The sequence below is a fragment of the Bos javanicus genome, chromosome 19 (genome assembly GCF_032452875.1).
Source record: "Bos javanicus breed banteng chromosome 19, ARS-OSU_banteng_1.0, whole genome shotgun sequence".
In the NCBI taxonomy this organism is placed as follows: Eukaryota; Metazoa; Chordata; class Mammalia; order Artiodactyla; family Bovidae; genus Bos; species Bos javanicus.
The window spans coordinates 46,822,261-46,834,474 of record NC_083886.1 but is presented as its reverse complement, the minus strand read 5'-3'; the positions used below and the strand labels follow the sequence as shown (position 1 = coordinate 46,834,474).

At 52.7% G+C, this 12,214-nt stretch overlaps 1 protein-coding gene across 2 annotated transcripts in view; it reads right to left on the bottom strand.

The window, feature by feature from the left end:
- Positions 1-12,214, bottom strand: part of WNT3 (Wnt family member 3) — a 55,074-nt gene that overhangs the window by 21,779 nt on the left and 21,081 nt on the right. Inside the window, exon 1 of one of the 2 annotated variants that reach the window (XM_061392199.1) lies at positions 10,237-10,483. The exons of the other annotated variant lie outside the window; for it this stretch is intronic. The gene's annotated coding sequence lies outside the window, so the exon portion shown is untranslated. Of the gene's footprint in view, positions 1-10,236; positions 10,484-12,214 lie in introns of those variants that run through there. 2 annotated transcript variants of the gene reach the window in all.

Genomic DNA, 12,214 nt, shown 5'->3' with positions numbered 1-12,214 from the left:
TCTGCTCTGCTTCCTGGTTTCCTGATCAGGAGAGAGGAGATGCGAAGCCAGTAGACTTGGACAGAGTGAGTCACCCTACCCTTCCTTCTTTCCTCTGCTCCTTCCCTGGGCCACTTTCGTCCCCACCCTCCTCCCTGGGTGAGCACGTGGATGCATTCTAAGCCTCCAGTCCAGACCTGTGTCCTCCTGGGGGTGTGTGTGGGGGGTGGGGCGGTCCCTCTCTGCGCCCACAGTGGGACTTCCCAACCTGACCCCCACCTGGGAGCTCGTCTCTCTCGCCCTGGGACCCACAATCTGGGTCTCTCCTTCAGGTGGTCTTGGCTGAAATCTGGGCCTTTGGACTTTGGTCAGCCCTGTCTGGATCTGTCACTGTACTGTGTGACCAAGGTCACCATCATTGTGGCAGGAACCAGAAGGTGGTGGCCTGGGATGAATGGTGGCAGTGGGTAACAAGACCCGGGTCTCTTGCATTGCAGGCAGATTCTTTACTGTCTGAGCCACCAGGGAAGCCCAACAAGACCCACACATCTCCCTAAAAATGGAACCAAAGTAAAAAGCTATTCCCTCCTGCTGGCAGCAGCCGCTGAGGATGGTTTGGGTGTCTCTCTGCATCTCCCTCTCCCTCCCTAAAATCTCAGGGCTCCTGAAATACAATTCAGGGCTCTACTGGCCAAGCAGCCCCCTGGACATTCTGTGAGTGCCTCTGATGACTCCCTCAGCTCCCCAACTTCTAGAAGCCACCTTTCAGGACCAAGTGGGCACCTCAGACCACCTGAGAGCCCAGAGGGGCCACAGCTCTGGGCAGCAGTGGGAGGGAGAGAAAGATGCGGAGGGGGTGGGACATGCAAAGCCAAGGGTCTCGCAGAGTTGCCAGTAGAGGGAGGGGTGAGCCCTGTGGGCTGTTTCTTTGGGAAGAGGAGGGAGGGGAGGCAGAGGGGTGCGGAGGGTGGGGCAGGGCCGGCTGGAATGTTACAGCTTCTGTTCTCCAAAGCAGCTCCCAGAGTGCCTGGCCTGAGGCTCCTGGCTGATCTGATAAGATGTGACAAGGCGGCCTGAAAAATGTTGAAACCTGTAAAATGTTGAAACCTGTTTTTTGCTGTGTTATGAGCATGGGGTGTTTTTTTTTTTTTTTTCCTCCTTCTCAATTTCATAGGAAAGTGGAGTTGATCGGAGTGGAGAACGGGAGGGGGTAGGAGAGAGGGATTGTCCCCTTCAGGCAAACCGAGGAGTGGTGGGGGGGGTGGGGAGCACAGAGCAGGATGGTCAGAGCTAAGGGGGAGGAAAAGAGGGTAAGAACTGGGAGGAAGCGGGGAGACCAGAGGCCTTGGAGAAGCGGGGAGTCGGGGGAGAGAGGGGAAGGAGAGGCTCCTGCCTCTCTGGCCTGTCAGCAGCTCCAGCTTGGGTCCCCCGGGCTGTATCCCCCACCCCACCCCCTGGGACCCAGAGGACACACGAGCTCTGGGCATCTTCCTTGAGACAGGTATGGAAGACTGGGCCCAGGAAGACTGGGCCTGAGCCAGGGAGTGTCCACTGAGGAGAAAGGAGGCAGGCCCAAGGCCTCCTCCTCAGACACCCGAAGGGTCTCCTGAGGGGCACCAGGACCCCAGGTGGACAATGTGTCCCAGGGGGACAGGCTCCCAAGTGTGCTGGCTTTGCTGAGCACTTTGGAACTCACAGGTGAGCCCTGAACACCACGTCACACTTGGTCCGTCGAGTCCTAACCCTTCAGAGCTAGAAACTGCGGCCCAGCCTCTGCCTCCAGACCTGTACAGAGTGGTTACACCGTTTCATGGATGAGCCAACTAGAGCCTGAAGATGCTAAGTGACAGGCTTGGGGGTTTATGGTACTCTGCCAAATGGGTTCTCTCCAGGAGTCCAATCTTATCAACCTGAGAGATGCTGTGTGCGTGCATGCTAAAGTTGCTTCAGTTGTGTTTGACTCATTGCAACCCTATGGACTGCAGCCCACCAGGCTCCTCTGTTGATGTGATTCTCCAGGCAAGAATACTGGAGTGGCTGGCCATACCCTCCTCCAGGTAATCTTCCCGACCCAGGGATTGAACCTGGGTCTCTCATGTCTCCTTCATTGGCAGGTGAGTTCTTTACCAATAATGCCACCTGGGAAGCCCCTGAGAGATGCTGAGCATTCTAGAAACCATGGTGGGACCAGGGATCTCTGGGGTGCTCCCTGGGTACAAAGGTAGATGCTTAATAAAAGCCCAGGGAATGGAAGTGTCAGCCTGAGAAGGTTCCTGCTCCAGTCTCTTACTAGTTGGGAGTGGGGGGTAGGGAGCAGTGAGACATAAGACGTCCTGGAGGGGCTTGACATAAGCCTTCTGTGGATGGCCACAGGCCTTAGCCATTCTATCACAGTGTCAGGGCTACACAATGTCCAAGCCTTGGGACCTTGGCTATTATCTAGTCCAGCTCTGGGCTGAAGGCCAGACTTGCCCAGGTTGCCGCCACAGTTGCGGGGAGTATAACCCAGGCTGTGTGATCCCACCGGCCACAACTCTGCCTCTGTTCCACCACGTAGCTCCTTCTCAGAGGCTCCAGTCCTAGGATACACGTCCATCACCTGCCCGGTGTGTATAAATACAGCCTCCACCCCCTCCTCAGGGTGCCCCACCCTAGTGCCTGAGAGATATTCCCGCAGGTGACCACAGTCAGTAGCAGAGTGTGAGAAATCCCATCTCACTCTGTGCAGTGGACCCTGAGGGAGGGGAGGGAGACTGAAAAGAGGAGGGAGGAAGAGGCAAGCTCTGAGTGGGGCCTTGAAGGTAAGTTCAGCTTGGACATCTTTTACACCTGGACCTCTGCCATTTTTTTTTTCACCTCCAACTCCACCAATAAGAATTCTGATCTAATCTTTTCATAAATCATGTCAGCATCTTTAGCTCATTTTAGTTGTATAAGATTTCTCCCCTGCCCAGCTCCTCCAGCCCCTAAGTTATATAAAACTGGGGTTACTTTCCCATTTTACAGATGGAAAAATGAAGCCTGCAAGGTTAACTTGCTTGTTCTAAGAAGGCAAGTCTGCTGGTTCCCAAACTGGGATTTTGCTGGGTTCCTAGACTGCTTTACCCTTCAAGCCCAGTTCTGGTAAAAGACAAGACATAGCCTACCCAGCTGTCTTACTCATTTTGGGCTCTTATTTATCCATCAGGGTCCAATTTTAAAATCCCCTCTGGGCCTCCCTAGTGGCTCAGTGGTAAAGAATCCACCGACCAATGCAGGAGACACAGGTTTGTCCCCTCATCCAGGAAGATCCCACATGCCACAGAGCAACTAAGCCTGTGCACCAGATCTACTGAGCCTGTGCTCTGCAACAAGAGGAACGACTGCAATGAGAAGCCCATGCACCACAAGGAAGAGCAGCCCCCCTCGCCACAGCTAGAGAAAAGCCCATGCAGCAATGAAGACCAGCACAAATAAAAATAAATAAAAACTAAAAGCTCCTCTAAATGTGTCCAGTTTAAACCGTTCCCTCTGGGTATTTCCCAGTTTTTATACACACCTCAGGGTGAAACACTTTTCACTGAATTATCCATTCACTCTCTGTTTTTCCTCTGAAACAGTGTTTTTGAGAGGAGGAACCATTTCTTTCATTTCTGTACACTGGGCAGAGTGCTTGGTTCACCAAGAGGCCCAGCACACCTGCCTCTCCTGCCACACGGAACGACTCCACCTGGTTACCACAATCATTCGCACCTCCCCTGACCCCACAGGCTGCCGCCACGACAAGCTAAGGGCCCCACTGGTTCTCTGGGCCTTACCACACAGCTGCGGCTTCCACAGGCTGGAAATCCTTTATTTGAGTCTTAGGAAGGAGTCCAGGAGGGAACATGGGAAGAAGAGCTGCTGGGCTGGGAGTTCACGCTCACAGCAGCTCCCTAAGGGCCCCTCTGAAAGCCGTGTCTTCCACTCAGCACACATCACGGGAGACATGGCCCTATGCCGGGCACTGGGAGCATCAAGAGGTCTGTGGAGGCACCTCTGGTGCTGCAACAACTCCCACCTGAGCCTGGGAGCTGCCCCAGGTAGCCCAAGCTCCTCCCTGACAGGGGACAGGATCCCTACCTCACACTCAGGCAGCAGTGACCACCTGCCCTGGTCAGGGCTGGGCCCCAAGGGCTTCACCTACCTCTACCATCCCACCCACTCCCTTCCACCCTGCCTTCTGGACAACCAAGATCATGACTTTACCAGCTGGCTGCTATTCAGGGATGCAGGCCACAGCACTAGGGCATTCAGCTCACTTGGGGTGGTTTTGAAAGCTACAGACAGCTGGGCTCCAAAGCCAGCCCCGCTGAATCAGACTCTCTAGGGAGGAGTCCAGGAACCTGGATCATAAAAACCTTCCCAGAGTATGACAATAGCACAATGCAAGATGATGCAATACGAAGTGCCCAGCATACCCTAGAAAGTCCTTTGGCCCAAGATGTTTAACCTGAATCTCTGCCTTTAGAAGTAACTTTCAGCTGTCAGGAAACACAAGGGATAGAGGAACAAACCAAATGACACTATGGGGAAGCAACCAGACAAACTCACAAAGCTGCAGGCCTGAACTCGCCGAAAGTCCAGGTCATTTTTAAACAGTGTGTGGTGTATGTGTTCAGGAAAAACAGTGGAGGGGTGTTTCAGCGGGTAAAGAATCCATCTGCAATGCAGGAGACACAGGAGACGTGGGTTCAATCCCTGGGTCAGGAAGATACCCTAGAGGAGGAAATAGCAACCCACCCCAGTATTCTTGCCTGAGAAAGCCCATGGACAGAGGAGCCTGGCGGGCTACAGACCATGGGGTCGCAAAGAGTCATATGACTCACCCACCACGCACGCACACAAACCTATGAGACATAATCACATAATTGGAAACCGGTTTGAAAATCCTAATCATGAAGTCATTTGGGGGATTACTGGAGAAACCTGAATCATTAGGAATCCATAGTTCTGTTAAGAGGGATAACGGTATGTGGTCATAGGGGTCAGCCTTACATTTTGAAACTCAGTGGGTGAAGAGTCAGAATGAGGAGAACTTACTCTGAAAAGGTTCAGCAAATCACTGTGTAGCTGGGGCGGGAGCGGGGGCGGGTTGTTGGGAGGAGCGAGAGGGGAGCAATTACAGCAAAATGCAAAACACTCGAGCTAGGAGGTGTGGCCACGCGTGCTCCTTGAATTGTTTTCTCTGCTTTCCTGATGAACAATGTTCATAATAAAACTTAGAAGGAACATAAGAAGCCCAACCAACTCGTGGGGCCTTGTGGACACACCCCGCGCGGGGCTCGCACCCGGCTTTGCCCGCGCGAGCACGGAGGGCGGTGGAGTCTCCGATCCGCAGTGGCCCCCGGGCCGGGCAGCTGCAGGTGCGCCCGGCGGGGCGGGAGCTGGGGTGGGCGGCGCTGCGCAATCGCTGGGCGCTTAGGGCGCCGTCTGCTCCCCCCTTTCAAGGCGGGTATTTCCACCGCATTCCCAGGAGCGCTTCCGCGCGCCCCGTCCCCCCACGGCGCTGAGCACGCGCAGGTGAAGACAGCCCTGCCCGGCACCTGGACTTGCCCCCCCTCTCTGTTAAGGGTGGCTCCACGCAAGTTCAAAGCGGCGGCTGCCCCTCCTCCCGGCCCCATCCCCATCCGCAGGCGAGGCTGCCTGAGCGAGCCTCAACATCTTCCTCTGCGCCCCTCCAAATTCATCAGTCCCAGTGTCCCGCCGCCCATTCCTCTGCTGGGTCTCCACATTCACTCTCCCTGTCCTTTCGCTCGAGGGCCCCCTCGCCACAGGCGCCTGGTTTTGCCAGCATCATCTCAACACCTATGGGGCGTCCCAGGTGGCTCAGTAGTAAAGAATCTGCCTGCCAATGCAGAGAACCCCCGATAGATCGCTGGGTCAGGAAGATCCCCTAGAGAAGGAAATGGCAACCCACTCCAGTATTCTTGCCTGGAAAATTACACGGACGGAGGAGCCTAGTGGGCTACATGGGGTCTCAAAAGAGTCAATCACGACTGAGCGACTGAGCGGCTGAGCAGGCACGCAGGCCCTCTCAATGTTCCAGTACTCAGAGTTGTGGGTCACTGGCTTTCAGCTTTGGCTACCCTGTCACATGGCCCCAGGGGAGCTTTAAACTATTGATGCTGGGGTCCCATCCCCAGAGAAATGGATTTAACTTCTCTGGGTGCCCCCTCCTCTCTGTGGTGGCCTCTCTTCCTCCGTTATAAGAGGAGAAGCCAACATGGAGAAACACTGTCCTGGATCACAGAAAAGAATCTGCTCACGGGGCGGGGGAGGCCCAGCTGAGCCCCCTCAGCCTCTGACATCCATCCCCAGGGGCCCCACCCCCTCTGGCTCCCGGCACCAGCCCATCCTTTCCAACCACAGTTTTGTCCACGTCCTTTCATGAAGTAGCTCTCCTCTCCCTCATCGTCTCTCTCCTGGCCTTGCAACAAGTCTCCATCTTTACGGGAACAGAAGCAAAATGTTTTTGATCCAGCAACGCATCAGTAAAAAGTGTTCGGGCATGCCCCTCTATCTCCATATGCTTAGGTCTAAATCACAAGCCAGCCAGCCACTGTGTTCTCATTTTAGGTGCGTTATAAAACACAGGCTAATGTGCACAGGAAAAAGACAAGATAGAAAGTATATTTCAAAAGAAATAATTTCCTCCTACAGCCTAATCTGATGACACCCTCCCCACTGCCACCCAAACCTCCAGTCCCGTGTCCTCTGGTTTTTTCAGCTCCTCGTTCCCCCTCTTCCTGATTTCCAGCTTACTTAGCCTTCCGGGGGGGGGGGGGTACGTGTCTCTTAAGTGGTAATTCTGTCTGCAGAAATGCAGGCTGCCACCAAACGCTCTTGGGGTTCAAGGTACCGAGGCCTTTCTCCTTTCTTCCCAAATGTATTTATTTGGCTAGAGAGTGGTTAATAAGGTCACGAGGAAGTAATTTACTGAACTACGTAGGGTAGTAAGGGGACCAATTTACTGGGACACTCAGAACGGTTATTATTATTATGAATGATAGCTAACAAGAATCTTTCTAAGTTCTTGCCCACAGCTACTTTGTGTCTAGGATTTCGAATTCCCCACTTGTCTCTCACCAGAAATGCCTTCTCTCCACACGTCCATGGTGGAGCCCTTCTGTCCACCCACCACCCCTGGGTCTAGCCTCACTTCCCGCTCCCTCACTGCATATACCATTGTCTCAAGGGACTAGCTGTACACCCCCCCTCCCCCCCACACGAGTGCCGGTACTGCAGGCAATTTCCGTATTTTCAGTCCTGTGTTCCAGTTACATTTCTTACAAAAGTGTTTCTTCCAGGGGAAAAACACTTTATAGACAGAAAAGATAAAATCAACACAGATGCACTCACATATATACACAGCAAACATTCAAAGTTAAAAAAAAAAGAATTACCAACCTCTCTACGAACAGGATGTGTATTCACCATGAGGGGCAAAAAGTCAGCATATTAGCTCCAGTTATGGGCCCTTCATAAATCACCTAAGGCCCGAGGGCCACAAACCGGAGAAGGTGCCCACGACACACAGGGGGAGATATACTGGGAACACCCAGGGCTGTCAATGAAATAAAGGGGAAGGCTTTTATGGTGCAAACCCAGGGTGCAGAAGATAATGTGAATGTATTTATTTGGCTAGAGAGTGGTTAACAAGTTCACGAGGAAGTAATTTACTGAACTGCATAGGGTAGTGAGGGGACCAGTTTACTGGGACACTCAGAACGGTCATTATTATTACGAATGATAGCTAACAGTTATTGAGCCCTGACTAGTGCCAAGAAGGGGACGACAGAGGATGAGATGACTAGATGGCATCACCGACTCAATGGACACGAGTTTCAGTGAACTCCGGGAGTTGGTGATGGACAGGGAGGCCTGGCGTGCTGCAGTCCATGGGGTCGCAAAGAGTCGGACACGACTGAGCAACTGAACTGAGTGCCAAGAGCCATGTAAAGCACTTTACATGGAACATACCTGTTAATTTCCCAAAGAACCCTAGGAGGGTATTATTACCCCCATCTAATGTGGGTTCAGAGAGGCTAAGTAACTTGTCTGGGGTCACACAGCTAGGAAATGGTGGCGCTGAGGTAGCCAGCAAAGCAATGAGGTGAGACATTTAATAGTACAAGGTCTGTACGGAAGTTGGTGGTGGAGCGCTGATGGGGAGGGGGTACTCAGGTCTGTCCTGCTACTTGGGCCGCTCTCTGGGTTCACAGACCTGTAAATTCAAGTACCGGGGCCCCTGCCTACTGATCTTTCTTCATGACAGCCATGAAGGCTGTCATGGATCTTCCACACTCTGTATCTCAGACAAGGTCAGACCCACACTCAAGGCCTCCCTGGGGAGAGACCTCCACATGAGGGTTCGAGGGATCTATGTGTGACACAGGGCGCATGAGCTGTGTCATGCGCAGACACACGTTCTAGAAGACACATGTTCTAGAAGACACACGTTCTAGCACCTTCCAGTTTGCAAAGCCTCAGCAGCGTCTCAGTGAATCCTCACAACAGCCCGGGAGGTAAATCCTGTCCCTTTACAGATGAGGAAACTGAGGCTCAGACAGGGGGCCCACAAGCCAGTAAGTGGTGGTGGGGTGGGGGGTTTGACCCTCATCTGACTCCAAATCCTGCATTGGTGCTATTTTGCTCTACCGTCTAGATCCCACCCACGGATAATAACCAGTTCATCAGAGCAGAATGTGTTTATTCACGGGACTTTCCTAGTGGTCCAGTGGCTAAGACTCTGAGCTCCTAATGCTTGGGACTCAGGTTCCACCCCTGGTCAGGGAACTCGATCCCACATGCCGCAACAAAGATCAAAGATCCCAGGCATTGCAACTAAGACTTGTCACAGCCAAATAAATATTTATATTATTATTATTAGCCATACATATATATGCATATATTTTTTAATGTGTTTATTCAGCACCCACTGTGTGTTCTGCATGGAACCGGGCACAGAACGGTGTCGCGTCTCTAACCTGGAGGGCGGTATAATGGAATGGGCAGGCCACATGCACAGGCAGAGAGAAGCAGCCAGCTTACAGGCCGTCCTGCTGGAGGCAGGAAGACCAAGCAAAGGGAGACACAGAGCAGGGTGGGCTCAGGTGACCCACAGACCTCAAAGGGCTGCGCCCTGGGGAGGGTCTTTACAAGACAAAAGGAAGAGGAAGGGCACTTCCGGGACAGAGATGTGACTCAAAACACCAAAACCCGAGGAGCAAAAGAGGGAGGAGGCCAGGGCTTGAGGTCCCAGCCGACGCATTTAGATCCCGCAGGCAGTGAAGTGGGGACCATCTGGGGACAGACACAAGGCCGGCCCCCCCAACAAAGGAACTCTTCAGAGCTGGAAGGAACACTGCTGGCGCGGCGGGGGCGGGGGGGGGGGGGCGGTCAGCTGGCACAAAACAAAAGCCCACAGGAGGCTCCATGGCCCCAGGAAGGGGGGTGTCTCATGCAGGATCCCAGGGGCTGAGGGACCAGAGAAATCAGCCGGGGTGGGGGTGCTTCCAAGTCTTTAAGGCATTCAGACCCTTCTCTGTTCACAGAACACACTGCACCGCAAGGAGCGGATCAATGTCTAACAGTGGATACCACATTCGTAGCCCAATCAATCAGCTGATTTCTGGGCATTCCCTCCTCTTTCCAGGCCGGGAAGATCTCAGCATCCTCCCGCTTCCCTACCCACCCCCCCAACTGCCAGATTCACCGGCTGCTTCCAGTCATGGGTGCCTCTGCCTAGTGACACCTGATGGGAGACCCTCCCCATTCACTCCAGCCCTCTGGCCACCATGTGGAGCCCTGGGACCTGTGCTCAGATGCTGAGGGAGCAGGCCCTCACCTGCCTGGAAGGAAGACCCCAACCTTCTCTGCTCCAAGAGAAACAGCCTCCGATTGGGCATCATAAACCTCCTACCTTCACATCACCACCTTCAGCCCCTCTCCCAAGGCCCCCACATTGCACTTCTCTTGTGTGGCCAGACCTGGGAAGGTGCTAGAATAAAGCCCTGGCCAGGATGGAAAGAAGACAGTCAAGCCCCTGGCTTCTAGGGATGGAATAGAGTCAGTCTCGGGGGTCTGTGAAGGCCAGTGGAGATGTGGGGCAAGTGACTCCATGTTGTTCATCTCAGAAGTCAGGGATCCGCCCCCCAACATCTGGAGGCCCCTTTATAACCCTACCTAATCTTCGGCTGCTAACCTCAGAAATCTTTCTTTCACCGGATATCCTACCAAGCTAAAAGCGATCACAGGTGTCCTGCCTGCAAACATTTCCCAGCTCACACAGGGAACCCGGCGAGGTCTGGGGGGCAGTGATACCAAGCAATTCCAGGATCTCGCTGGCTGTTTGGAAGCATTGCTGACTCACGAGTGATTGTTCTGCTGTGTATTCTCAAAGTCCTGCCTTAATATCTTGGTCTTTCTGGGTCTACCACGGAGGTGCTGGCAACCGCCCTGTCCTGAGTTTCGTCTCGCTTACCTGGGTTCCGTTATGCGCATGCGTACACGCTCTCTATTATGTACATGTGCACACCTAGAACCTAACCCTGCCATGAATTTCCATATCTTTGGGAAGGGTAGAGGATAAACCAGGTTCTCACTGGGGGGTAATTATAGGTGACAAGAGGTACAAGAGCTGCCCCATCCCTGAAGAGTGAGCAGCACCGCCTACCACAGGCTGATCTGTCTGACCTGAGTCCTGGTCCCATTGCTGCTGCCACTTCATGTCCTCTTGGGAGGACTTAGCTTTCTGACCCCAAAACTGTAAACATCACCTACTTAATTTTTTGGCCCCGCCCTGCAGCATGCGAGGATCTTAGTTCCCTGACCAGGGATGGAACTCGTGTCCCCTGCAGTGGAAGCCCAGAGTCCTAACCTCTGGACAGCCAGGGAATTCCCAAATATCATTTACTTTACAGAGACTAGAGGGAGGTGTAGGAGGTAGGTAAAGACTTTATCATAATCCCTGGTATAATAGACAGCAGTTGCTGTTATAAGTGCTAACACAGACCAGTGCCATTCTCCACTCCAGGTACTGTTTCACATCAGTTCAGTTCAGTCTCTCAGTTTTGTCTGACTCTTTGCAACCCCATGAACTGCAGCACACCAGGCCTCCCTGTCCATCACCAACTCCTGGAGTCCACCCAAACCCATGTCCATTGAGTCAGTGATGCCATCCAACCATCCTATCCTCTGTCGTCCCCTTCTCCTCCTGCTCTCAATCTTTCCCAGCTTTAACTCATTTAACCCTCCCAACGACCCTGTAAGGAAGGTATTGCTATCATTACCCTCATTAGAGTGGGGAAGAACTGAAGTATAGAGATTAAGTAATTTGCCCGAGGTTACCCAGGTAGTTTGGGGGCTCATCCAGTCTGGCTCCAGAGCCTGCCGTCTTAACCACCAGCTCTCCGGGTGCAGTTGGTGGAGAGGTTCATTATTCGGTGTTCAGTGGGGACTGAACACCCGCTTATGGGAACCCAGAGAGGTGAGTGTGACATGGTCCTTGCCCTGCAGAGGTTCCCAGACTCACAAGGAGACAGATGCCTAAAAAGAAAATTATAGGAAGCCTAATGCAAGAGATGCAGTTTACCAGGGGTGATGGAATTGGGCTTTGTAGAAATACCATGGGAAAGTCTAACACTGGCCAGAGACACTCATGTCCCCAGGCTACAGTGAGCAGCTGGGTCTGGTTTCTGCCAGCCTTACAGGAAAGAGGATTCAACTAAATTGACCAGTTGATTAGCTGATGGCTTCATTCATTCATTCAACTCAAGACCCTCTGGGATGGGTGCTCTGGACTAAACTAGTTCACAAAGGATGATTTTTAAAAGTCAGAGGAATTACAGTCCAGTTGCTGAGAAGAATAAGATCACAAGGACAAACTGACATATAAAAGGGGCTGGAGGATCTTCTAGATCACACCTTCCAAACAGATAATAAGTTTTTACTTGAGACAGTAAATATTTTTGGAAAACAAACCAAGCAAAGATCATCCCTGCAAGCCTCTCTGTGTTGCCAACATGCTGAGAAGAAACTAATATGCTAATGAGCACCATAAACACCAAGAGTCTGGAAGTAGCAGGTGGCACTTCCCAAACTTATTTGACCCCCAAAGCCCTTCTCAGCAGGATTCTGTGGGACTGGTGTAAGAAGCACAGTTTGCAACTTCCTGCTGTGACATAAAAAAGGTATGCAGAAGAGCTGAGAGAGA